This window comes from Lathyrus oleraceus, chromosome 6 (genome assembly GCF_024323335.1).
Source record: "Lathyrus oleraceus cultivar Zhongwan6 chromosome 6, CAAS_Psat_ZW6_1.0, whole genome shotgun sequence".
Taxonomy (NCBI): Eukaryota; Viridiplantae; Streptophyta; class Magnoliopsida; order Fabales; family Fabaceae; genus Lathyrus; species Lathyrus oleraceus.
The window spans coordinates 455545897-455556900 of record NC_066584.1 but is presented as its reverse complement, the minus strand read 5'-3'; positions in this window follow the sequence as shown (position 1 = coordinate 455556900).

Genomic DNA, 11004 nt, shown 5'->3' with positions numbered 1-11004 from the left:
TAAGAGCTGTGAGGTCTCATCCTCACTTCATCCTTTCATCTGCTTCACCTTAGCCCCTCAATGGCAAGGTTAAGAGCAACATTCACCCAGTTCCAGAGGTTTGTTTGTTGAGGTTGATATGACCCCTTGACTAAAACCTAACCCTTGTTTGAGCCACTTGTTTGTGTATAGCGTGTGCTATCTGTGCTTGTAGGATTGTTTGACTTGCTTCCTGTGCAAGTTAGGATAGTTTGACTTGCTTCCTGTGCAAGTTAGGATAGTTTGACTTGCTTCCTGTGCAAGTTAGGATTAGTTTAGACTTGCTTCCTGTGCAAGTTAGGTTTTGCTTGGCTTGCTTCCTGTGCAAGTTAAGTGTGTGTGGTTTGCTTCCTGTGTGAGCCATGCTTAGGATGGGTCGGCCCTTGTGCCATTTAGCTAGAAACTTTAACTTAGGGATGAATTTGCATGATAACATCTAGGCCAGAGTCGTAGTCTCCCTAGTTGTGTCTCCCTCTGTTATCTGGTTAAGCTATCCCTTTATCCCTGCGTAGGGGAACTACATCGCCCTGATCTTCATACCAGATGAAGTATGTAGGCAGGAGATTGAGCTGATCTCTCCGGGCGCCCTTTTTCTTTTTTGTGTGTGTTGTCTGACATTTGCTAGGCTCGAGTGCCTGACTCCTTAGCAATTTGTTGTTTGTCTGTTTGAGTGTGTGCTTGACAGTTATAGGCTCGAGTCCCCGACTCCCTATTAACTTGTTTTGTGTTGTTGTGTGCTTGGAAGCCGATGTAAGTCCATCGAGTGGCATTTGGGTTCCAGTGTGCGTGTGTTTTGGTTCGGATGTCAATGTAAGTCCAGTGATTGGCATTTGGGCTCCACGTTTGCCTTTGTCTGTGTTTGTTTGCGTGCGTGTCAGCCGAGCTACGAATGCTCTGATTCTTCTCTCGTCCGAGAAGATACGTATGCATAGGATGCGATATCCTAGCGAGCATGTGTCGTTTCCCCAGTCCGAACTACTTCGACTCTGATGTCTATGCCTGATAGACTAAGTAGGCCCAGGATGCGATATCCTGCCGAGTCAGTTTCAGTCAGTTTCTTTTGTCTCTTTCAGCCAGTGTGTGTGAGTTTGAGCAGTGTTTAGCAACCATATTCCTTCCTTTTGTGCGTGGATCCCGTAGAGTACTACGGATGCGTAGGGGTGCTAATACCTTCCCTTCGCATAACCGACTCCCGAACCCATTCTCTTTGGTCGCGAGACCATGTTCTTTCCCAGGTTTACTCTGAGCGTTTCCTTTCCCTCTTTTGGGATAAATAACGCACGGTGGCGGCTCTGTTGTTCTTTCTTTTCCCGCCGGTTTTTCGCGCGATGCGACACTAGGTCGTGGGATCTCAACTGAAACCCACTAACTCTTTTGATTACTTCCTAGCCAACCACTTGTCAGTTATCTACTGCTCGACTGTTCACTTCATTGCCTTATAAATAGTCTCTTCTCTTTCTTCACACACTCTTCTGCTTCCATACTCATGTACTTTCTTGCTTAAACATTAGACGTATTTCTGCATTGCAATTTCTCACATAACATCTCAAAAACTTCAAACCTTTGCTTTATTTCACAATGGCTTCCTCCTCTCACACAAAAGTCTCTTATGGTATTGGTCATAATCCTATCACCTTCAAGCTTACCGCTAAAGAAGGTATGAATCGCATTCATCAACCCACATCATCTGATGAAGCTATTATCAAGAACTAGAAAAACCAGATGGTGATTCCTTTCGTGGTTGACAAAACGTTGATGGATTTCCACGGTCCCCTTGCTGACAAAAAATCTTCTCCAAAGACCGTTGCACCCTTCTTTCCTGGGTATAAGCCTGTTATGCCTTATGCTTTCGACAGATCTGTCATGCTTGATGTCCGATTCATGGAGGCGAAAGCTAGGGTTTTTCGATCCATGCCCACTCCTGGAAACAAGGAATACCTGGCATGACTTAACAAGGTCCAGCGCAAACGTCAAGACCAATGGCAGAGTGCAGGGATTTTCAACCTCATTCGGGTATCAAGGTACGCCCACCGTGTCAATCCTTGCATGTTATTGGCGTCCCTTTACTTCTAGGAAGGTTTGACTAACCCCTTCCAGCTTCCATGTGGGATGCTGACACCCACTCTCTTTGATGTGGCGGCGATTACCGGCCTTTCGCCCCTGGGAGAAACTTTTAATCTAACCCTTTCGATAGAGAATACTTTTATGTTTGGTCGGGCCATCCTTCTGAGCTATATCGAAGACCATCATAATAAAGACTACGTCAAAGTGTCTGACGAAGAACACATAGCCTTCCTCACCTTGTGGCTCTCATACTATGTGTTATTACCTTAGGATTGGCATTAATTTTGTAAAACAAATAATGTAATCATCTCTGTTGTTTTAATATGTTGGGTTGAAGAAGTTCAACATCTGGACCAACATGTCATGTACGATGTCACGACATCATGCCTGTGACATCGCACATGTGTAGAAAACTGAATTAATTAATTCAGTATATATTCTGGGATTAGTGAGGATGTTTGGTGAATATCCCAACTCCCATGTGGAGGTCTTAAAGACTTAATCAGAATATATATAGGCTCTAAATATGGAGATATATATGGAGAGATTTTAGGATTGAAGACCTTGTTTGTAGCAGAAATTTTCTGCTGTATTTGTAACAGCAAAGAACAAGTTTGCTGCGATTTCTGAAGGCCCAAATCCAGTTGGGTGATTAGGTTATAAATAGCACATTGTAACCTAGTTTTTGTAAGCCTCTTAGAATGAATTTTTAGGGGTGTGTGTGAGGTAAACCTCCCAATCTGTAGGAAGGTTACCATGTGTTTCTCAGTGGTCAAAGCTGAGAGTATTTGTAACTCAAAGCCTGTAGGCAAGAGTGATTTTGTTCTTGAATGAAGCTGTGAAGCAAGTTCAAGGTGTGTTAACATTACATTGTATTTGTAGTGATAGGAATGGAAACTGGAGGTTTCTATCTAGGAGTTCCTAGGTATAGATTGCATTGGGTAGGGATTAAGTGAAGAGTTGTAAACGGGGGAGTTTAACTCTGAATTAATACTGCTAATAGTGGATCTTCTTCCTGGCTTGGTAGCCCCCAGATGTAGGTCATGTTGGACTGAACTGGGTTAACAATTTCCTGTGTTTGTTTTCCTTCTGCATGTGTTTTTGTTATTGTCATAACTCAGCTGGTTTTCCAGTCAGCTTATCAAGATGATAACAGACCTGGTATATAGCCTTCTGTTTGAATGTCAATCAGAATGTTGTAACATTCATCAGTGACAGCGTATACTGAATAATAAGCATGTTAGTTTCAGTTCAGTATTTATTTAAGTCTGTTCTTTTCAAGGATAACAGACCTGGCCGAAGGATCATTGTGAAACTGTCAAACTGGATGTTTTGACAGTTGATACTGAAGGCTGATACTGAAGTAAAGACTAGATGGTCTTTTACAGTACTGCAAACTTAGCACAGTCCGTTTCCAGGAACATATCAGAATCAGCATATGTTCTGGCTGTCGAACTGAATGTTGTGACATTCATTCCCAACAGCATGTGCTAAAGTGTAGGATGATTGGTTTTTCTGTTTCAGTATTTTTCTCAGGCTATTCTTCAGGGATTCAACAGCTGAGCTAAAATCCAGGAAACCAACTACTAACCTACAATTAATGAACCTAACAAATAGCCTAGTTGTTAGCAATCTAATAAGTGGAAATTAGATTAACGTGTTCAACCTTTAATTCAGGAAATACAAGTAAAAGACAAACACACTGGAACAATGTAACAGATGATGTCCAAAATCAACAGTAGGACATCATGCTGATAACTGTGTAAGAAACCAACAGAAGTGAGTGCTAGGATTGATCTCCGTTGAGTCTTTCTTCCTGATGCACAGAACCAGGTGTTCATACATTCTAGGGTGACATAGAATGAGATGTCATGACATCTGTGAACGTGTGCATATTAGTACAGTGGTTAATAACTGTCTTGCTGAATTAGTTACAATGTTAGATCAGATGTCATGACTTGGAGTAGAACATCTGAATTCTGACTACACCAGAATTTCAAATGGTATCAGAGCGGGCATCCTGTCTGTTTCTGGATGAGATCCATGGGTGATACTTTCTGGTATCTTGCAAGGAGTTATGTTAGTACTGATGCTGGAACCGGTGAAAGGTTCTGTAATCTCCCTGAGTGGTCCCTTGAAGTAGGTGGATGGACTGTTCATGACGGGAATGGTGTGTACCTGACTCTGGAGGTTGGCAATTGGCCTATGTGTGGAACAGCTGTGCTAGTATTGAATCATATTCAAGCCTGGTATGTTCTTGGAGGCTGATCTGGTGAAGGGTGTGTACATAAGTTGAGTTGTATTATGATTTCCGCTGCATAATACCTGGCAAAACTCAAACTCTGATGTAGTTTCTCCTCTTGTGGATGAAAGGCTGTTGTATTCAAGATTTCATCATAACCTACTAAAGATGTCGAAGATACGTGAGTCTCCTCAAGTCCACCCATCATGACGTTCTCTCTTCAGGATGGTGGAACTAATATTCTATGTGATGTTAGAACATGTTGTTCAACAAGTATGCACCTACTGGTTGAAGAGCAGATGTTTTTAGGCGTCAAACAAAGGAAGACTTTTGTTTGGAACCTACTCCTGACCTGGAAGAGGAGACATCTGTGTGAGCTAAGTTGACTAGGGTAGGGTCAACTGTGTGTATGCTCAAGAAGGTCACTTTTAGAAGTCTGATCTCTAGAAGTGGAGCTGGTTGAGATGTGACATTGTGCAATCCCTGCTGTGTGCCTTATTCCTGTAGACTGATCAGGGTTGGATAGTTGTTCCCTGAAGTTCTATGGTGTACTGGAAGACAAGTCCCCTGGATGATAGAAGTCAATAATGGGGTAACCTGACTGCTATTCCATCTAAGAGGATTGGGACCATGAATCTTATTATTCAAACACCACGATCAGAAGTGGCAGTTCTTTCAAGGAGTGAGAATATGAAGATTCAGAGGTTGGTTGAGGTAGTGTGCTCTGGCAATGCATATCTACTATGGACTAGTGGTGTTGTCTTTCGCTAGTACTTATGGTCAACTGAAGTCTGATTGGTGTGATTGGAGTATGTCTAGGTATAACTCATAGAGTTAGGTGCCACTGGTAGGGATGGTGTATGTCATGTTGAGACATGTCTGTACAATGCATGGATATTGGTGTGAAGTTTCCATGATTGTTAATTTGAGGGGGAGTTTTGGTTAACCTCCTCACATTTGGTCAGCCTAGGGTCTGGTTGGCTGTTGACCTGTGTCACATGGGTTCTGGTGGTGGTGTGACACATGTGCAAGGAAGAATTCATCTCTCTCATTCCTAAGGGTGAATTTAATCTGAGAAGATCTTCAACACTGTTGAAGTGCTTGCAAGCAGAAGATGTTGACACAAGAAGAGTACTTTCAAAGTATTCTTATGGTGGAAGTATCTGAAAGGATAATTGGGAAAGGATTTAAGATCAATGTCTACTTGTGCCAAGTACAAGTGTTTAATTGATTATCCTTGGAGCTCACGATAACGGATGTTCTTAAAGATGTTGGAACATCACTTCTTCAAGACCCTGTGCAGAATCACAGGAAGGATAGTACATTGGCTTATGATCTATCTCTTTGGTGGCAGCAAAAGCATATGATCTCTGAAAAGGTTTCCTGGCAAGAAACATGATTCAGCCTTGGTATGTACAAGAAGAAGAAGACATCATGGTCTTGATGGTGGTTACTTGGATCAGTTTATTTCTGATCTAGGTAAGGAAGTGCATTAGCTTATGCACACTGTGGAGTCAAGAACAAGTGGCAGCAGTCTTGACATCATGGAAACAGCCTTGCCTTAGGAAGTGGAATCCTTGGTATAGCTGAAGGGTTAGTTTCTAACTGGTCCTTCTGAAGACTCATGCATCAGAGTGTCTGATGTCTTTGGAGAAGAAGCAGAAATTCATCAAGGTGTGAGCTTGGATGACTTAACTGCAAACCTGCAGGATGGAGGTTGTTTACTCAAACTTGGTTTCACAATCAAGTCTATGAGAACATTGAACTCTTGTTCTGTGAAGGGAGGAAGTTCTTTCAAGTGGCAGAAGAAGGAGTTGAATTCAACAACTAGATTTCAAGACAATGTTGTGACATTTGGTTCAACATCAGATTCTTAGTTGGTGAAGTGGCACATCAACTTGAGATAGAAGGATCTACAGGGTTGTAGATTGGACACTTCAAAAATTTGAAGTTCAAATCTCACTTGAAAGGTCAGAAGATCTTTGGGAGAAGTCTGATAAACTTGGGAAGGTCAAAAAGCAGCATTTGACCTTTTCATATGAGGATTCATGAAGGAGGTAATCAACCAGTGGCAGTTGGTCTATCTCAGAAGTGAGTTCGAAGAATCAAGATAATCAACATATGGCAGCTGATTATTCTTGAGGAAAGTCTGAGACAAATTACTTTTGAGCAGAAAAGTATTAAGTTGAAGACAAAAGGAGGTGTTTTCTGTTCATCCCTTGGAGCTTGTGGTAGGAGTTCTGAGCCTTCTATGGAAGATTATCTCTTGTAATGGGATGAAAATGTATATGTCCCAATGTATGTCTGGGTTCTTCTTGATCAAGCCGGTGACTCAGTGATATCTGAAGACTATCAGATGGTGTTCCTTGTCATGTTATGAAGGATGTCCCAGCTGATGTTAGAACATCTTGTGAAGTGGTCTTCTGTTCTGGTTAGAAGAGAGATTGACACAGAGTGTGAATGTGTTCAGCTAAGAGGGTTGAACAGAGGGTGTGCTCTTGAAGACATGAAGTTGCGTCTTATGTTTTCCATTCATCAAGTGGTCTGGATTCTCTTTGAATCAGGAAGTATATGAAGGTCCAACTTTGGGGTGTTGGATATGCTCAGGTGTGACCTCCAAGTGTCAAGAGGAGAGTAGGGTGTCCATGACAGGGGGAGTTCTGTCTTTGAAGCTGCAAGTAATCATCAAGCTTGTGGTCTATGTGTACTCAGATAACTAGGTATGGCACCTTGTCAGTTATCAGGATGCTGTGATGTATGTCAAGGCTGAGTGAGCAGAAGAATGTCTGACCGGATGTCATGACATTGCCCTGGACAATGCTGCTAATTCCTTCTGAATCTTAAAGTCAGTAGGAATTATGAAGGTGATGTGTCTAATTCTGATAAATTAGAATAAGCCTGATGGCTACAGCTGTGTGGTACAGGGGGAGTAACCATCTGCTGAAGTGTGGGAATTTGGCTATAGCAGTGCCAGATGTCAAGTCTCTACTGGAGGTTTGAAAGGGGTCTTGGGAAATGTTGAATACTGGCAGAATGCAGGAACAAGCCGCGTGGAATGTTAAAACATCGCGTGCAACGTGTCTGACTGCATATATGGAATAGTCTCCATGCACTGGAACTGCTGTTTTGGAAAAGAAACAGTCAAGAGATATAAAAGGTATTCAAAGATAGTCTGAGATTTTGTTGGTGATTCTCTGACTGTTTCTCAGCCAAAATTAATGAATCTTGACCAAGCATTTATTCCTACCGTTAATTCCTAAGCACGGGCTGGACTATTTAAAGGATGTAATAGCCCTCTTCTTCTCACAAGAGAAACACTCCATTCCCTCAGAATCATGGGGTATGTTAAGGTTTGGGCAAGCTGCGCCTGGATCTGGTTTTGTGAGGGGTGCCTTTACAAATGTTTAGCTAAAAAGGGGGAGAGAAATACAGTCCTGGGGTTGAGAATGTACCAGAAGCAAGCTAACTGTGGTAGCAAACAGAAGTTGGTGTCAGGCACAAAATCCACCAACTGGGTATACCACTTGTGTCTTGTGATCTGAGTTAAGAGGACAGTTGTGTCTTGTGATCTGAGTTACATTATCTATGTACTCAACATTACATATTCTTCCGGAAGCTCTCCTGTTGAGGGGAAGGGTTCTGGTACAACTGATCTGTGTACCTCTACTTCCTCATGTACACCAACTTTGGTGTTTGTGGTGGTGGAGTCAATGACAGAGATGAAGAGCATACCCATATTGGGATGTTTTGTCTAGTGTAATGTTTATTTGTTTTAGCTAAAATTTGCCAAAGGGGGAGATTGTTATTACCTTAGGATTGGCATTAATTTTGTAAAACAAATAATGTAATCATCTCTGTTGTTTTAATATGTTGGGTTGAAGAAGTTCAACATCTAGACCAACATGTCATGTACGATGTCACGACATCATGCCTGTGACATCGCACATGTGTAGAAAACTGAATTAATTAATTCAGTATATATTCTGGGATTAGTGAGGATGTTTGGTGAATATCCCAACTCCCATGTGGAGGTCTTAAAGACTTAATCAGAATATATATAGGCTCTAAATATGGAGATATATATGGAGAGATTTTAGGATTGAAGACCTTGTTTGTAGCAGAAATTTTCTACTGTATTTGTAACAGCAAAGAACAAGTTTGCTGCGATTTCTGAAGGCCCAAATCCAGTTGGGTGATTAGGTTATAAATAGCACATTGTAACCTAGTTTTTGTAAGCCTCTTAGAATGAATTTTTAGGGGTGTGTGTGAGGTAAACCTCCCAATCTGTGGGAAGGTTACCATGTGTTTCTCAGTGGTCAAAGCTGAGAGTATTTGTAACTCAAAGCCTGTAGGCAAGAGTGATTTTGTTCTTGAATGAAGCTGTGAAGCAAGTTCAAGGTGTGTTAACATTACATTGTATTTGTAGTGATAGGAATGGAAACTGGAGGTTTCTATCTAGGAGTTCCTAGGTATAGATTGCATTGGGTAGGGATTAAGTGAAGAGTTGTAAACGGGGGAGTTTAACTCTGAATTAATACTGCTAATAGTGGATCTTCTTCCTGGCTTGGTAGCCCCCAGATGTAGGTCATGTTGGACTGAACTGGGTTAACAATTTCCTGTGTTTGTTTTCCTTCTGCATGTGTTTTTGTTACTGTCATAACTCAGCTGGTTTTCCAGTCAGCTTATCAAGATGATAACAGACCTGGTATATAGCCTTCTGTTTGAATGTCAATCAGAATGTTGTAACATTCATCAGTGACAGCGTATACTGAATAATAAGCATGTTAGTTTCAGTTCAGTATTTATTTAAGTCTGTTCTTTTCAAGGATAACAGACCTGGCCGAAGGATCATTGTGAAACTGTCAAACTGGATGTTTTGACAGTTGATACTGAAGGCTGATACTGAAGTAAAGACTAGATGGTCTTTTACAGTACTGCAAACTTAGCACAGTCCGTTTCCAGAAACATATCAGAATCAGCATATGTTCTGGCTGTCGAACTGAATGTTGTGACATTCATTCCTAACAGCATATGCTAAAGTGTAGGATGATTGGTTTTTCTGTTTCAGTATTTTTCTCAGGCTATTCTTCAGGGATTCAACAGCTGAGCTAAAATCCAGGAAACCAACTACTAACCTACAATTAATGAACCTAACAAATAGCCTAGTTGTTAGCAATCTAATAAGTGGAAATTAGATTAACGTGTTCAACCTTTAATTCAGGAAATACAAGTAAAAGACAAACACACTGGAACAATGTAACAGATGATGTCCAAAATCAACAGTAGGACATCATGCTGATAACTGTGTAAGAAACCAACAGAAGTGAGTGCTAGGATTGATCTCTGTTGAGTCTTTCTTCCTGATGCACAGAACCAGGTGTTCATACATTCTAGGGTGACATAGAATGAGATGTCATGACATCTGTGAACGTGTGCATATTAGTACAGTGGTTAATAACTGTCTTGCTGAATTAGTTACAATGTTAGATCAGATGTCATGACTTGGAGTAGAACATCTGAATTCTGACTACACCAGAATTTCACTATGTCTTCTGTCATTGATCCCTGCAGATAGCCAAAAGCTACATTGCCCTGGAGATCCAGATTCATGAGGGTGGACAGGTATCGTTAGGCAAACTACTTTTGGCTTCTCTACATCAAGCTCTGGGGTTGCCAACTCTGAAGCTGAAGCTCCTCGCCAACACCCCCAAAACCCTGAACTTGTCAGGTTCTTTGTGGCTCCTACAACATTAGTTAAACGCTACCTTTGAGTATCAGCTGGGATACACAATGTCGGAGAGTCTTATGCTAATGAACGAAGATCGACCGATTGAAGGAGCCAGATTGGCTTTAAAAACCTGCCAGGAGTCTCCAAATACCAGTATCTTCATGAAATATTTGAACATGTTCATTGAAGCGGACAAGTTTGCTCCTGGTATGGCGCCGTTTGCTGACAGGAACTTCGGCCCTAAATGGTTCAAAGATCCCTTTCCTGGTAGCTCTCCACAAACTGCAACTCAGTCGAACGCGATATGGAGGGATTTTCTGACTCCAACCTTGTTGTCCTACAGGATTGAACCAGGGTCGAAGGGATTCGGTTTCATGACCCACCAACCAAACCTCGTGGCTCGTCAATTCGGCCTAATCCAGATGGTCCTGAAGCCTCTGGTATCCAATGATACCGACATTGTTTGGTCTGGTCGATCGTTAACAGCTGACGGACAAGGCTTACCTTTGTTTCTATCGATCTACCAACCGTTATGAACTTCCAGTTTTTAGGTTCCAACAATATTTTCTAACAACCACTGATTTTGATGACTGGTGGAACTCCTACTACAGTCATGCTTTTTCCAGCAACCAATTTCTTCAAAACATGGTCGATGCACTTTCCACCCTCGTCGGCGATATACCTCCCCCGCCTCCATCCGTCAATGCTCCCGACCCAAAAAACCAAAAGCCTCATGTCGACGAAGTCCCTAAAAAGGTACATGTAAACTGACTTAGTTTCTTCTTTAATTTGTATTACACCAATTTGACAGTTTTTTGCTATTAGAGTCGAAAGAGGGTCGTCTCCTTTGCTGAACCGACTCTAGCGAAACCTCCTAAGAAGCAACGGGTGCCTTCGACCCCGCCTCTGCAGGTATGACCTATTCATCTTGTGAATAAGTTTTTTACTAAGA